Below are 2,002 nucleotides of genomic sequence, written 5' to 3'. Positions count from 1 at the left end.
ATTCACCAGTGAAACCATCTGGTTCTGGACTTTTGTTTGTTGAGACATTTTGACTACTGATTCAATCTCCTTACTAGTCATCAGTCTATTCTGATTTTCTGCTTCTTCATGATTCGGTCATGGTAGGTTGTATGTTTTTAGAAATTTATCAATTTTTTCTACGTTGTCAAATGTGTTGGTGTATGATTGTTCACAGCATTCCCTTATGATTGCTTATATTTCTGTAGTATCTGGTGTAACATTTCCTCTTTCATTTCTGATTTTATGTGCGTTCTCTTTTTTTCTTGGTGAGTCTAGCTGAAAGTTTGCTAATTTTATCTTTTCAAAGAATCAACTCTTAGTTTTATTAATCCTTTCTACTGTCTTTTTAGTCTGTTTCATTTATTTTTGCTCTGATCTTTGTTATTTCCTTCCCACAGTAAAAGATATTTTAAAGTTAACAGATCACTTGCAACTACAGTGCCTTATAACAGGTTTCTATCCTTCCTTCCTCAGCAAGCATGTGGGATTTACCAGAATTAGCATTTTAATAGTTTCAGGTCCAAGCACTAGGCTGTCAATCTCTACATCACATCATTGACACAATCATTCATTTTCCTCTTTCGTTGAGAGCTGCTGACTTGTGTCTTCTCTGGGCATCTCCATCTAATCCACTTGCCTTAAAAACCCACACCCCTGTCAGATAATCTAGGATATATTACCCTACAACCTAAGCCCTGAATAAATGCCATTGTAAATTGTGCCCTTAACAGACTGTGATTGCTAAGATTTTTTTATCACATTCTTCAAAATGACTTCCAAAGAATCATTTTATGAAATGAGTCTAACATTATCTACAGGGACGTCCCTGGTGGTCCAGTGGTGAAGACAATGCACTTCCAATGCAGGGGGTGCAGGTTCGATCCCTGCTCAGGGAACTAAGATCCCACATGCCACATGGTGTGGCAAAAACAAAAACAAAAACAAACAAAAAAACCATTATCTACAAAGTTCTTATTGTGTTTATGGAAACTGTGTACTCGTTCTAATTGTCCATTCTGTCAGGTGAACTCAGTTTGGTTAGTTTCTGCAAAAGCAGAAGCTTTGCAGGTTTCCTGTTCACTGTGGCCCTTTGTTCTGTACACATAGCACCTCAGCTCAGTGAGGAGGGGCACAGGCTCCCACTGTGGGTCCCCTTGATTCAAACCAGATGGATAAGTCATAGTTTCTTCAGGCATCATTTCTTCATATAAAATTAGGGAGTTCACTACATGATCCTTTAACTCCCTTATGGGTCTAAATCCTGCATCTCTGTGACTATGACAGTGACTCCACAAGGACGCCTTGATAAGGGTCAACCAGCTCACACTCTTAGAGGCTTTGCACCTTCCAGAGCCTTCTCTCATAACCTACCTCATATAGAATTTTCATAACACCCCCATGAGGCAGGCAGCATTGGCAATTTTTTCCTCATTTTGCTGATACTGACCGTGAGCCTCAGAGAGTGACTTGTCCAAGGCATCACGGCCACGAATAAGCAGGATCTTGACTCAAACCCCAACCCAAAGTTTTAAATTCCCAGTCTGGTGCCCTTTCTACTATGTAATAATGTTCCTCATAAAGTTTCTATAAACCACCACTAAGTCAGTTGTACAGAAAACTCTCATTCTCTACTATATGCTTCCATGTAAATTAATCTAGATAGTATCACATGCAGGTTTCATCATTCTGAGATTTTTGTCCTGGGCAATTAACATTACAGTATTCCCCTTAGGAAATTTAACAGTCTAGCACTGACATTTTTGTGGACCATGAAGGCTGTAACACCCAAAGCTCTGTGATGAGCATTTTCTTGGCTCAAAGATCCTCCCCTCCAGAAGCCAGTCTTGGCGAAACAACAGGATGCACTTAAACAGCCTATACCAGAAGGTGGAAAGTCTAGGGAAGAAGTACAGTGTCTCTGGGAACTTCACCCTGGGAGTGTTAGAAAAGGCATATTAGATCCAACCATCCCACTCCTGGG

General features: G+C 40.1%; 1 non-coding gene across 1 annotated transcript; it reads left to right on the top strand.

Moving 5' to 3' along the window:
- Positions 1 to 844: 844 nt before the first annotated feature.
- TRNAG-UCC (transfer RNA glycine (anticodon UCC)) lies at positions 845 to 917 on the top strand. The gene has a single exon. It is a non-coding gene; the product is annotated as a tRNA-Gly (tRNA).
- Positions 918 to 2,002: the final 1,085 nt, after the last annotated feature.

Source organism: Eschrichtius robustus, chromosome 17, assembly GCF_028021215.1.
Source record: "Eschrichtius robustus isolate mEscRob2 chromosome 17, mEscRob2.pri, whole genome shotgun sequence".
In the NCBI taxonomy this organism is placed as follows: Eukaryota; Metazoa; Chordata; class Mammalia; order Artiodactyla; family Eschrichtiidae; genus Eschrichtius; species Eschrichtius robustus.
The sequence above is the reverse complement of the archived record's forward strand: the minus strand, read 5'-3'. Positions and strand labels throughout refer to the sequence as shown.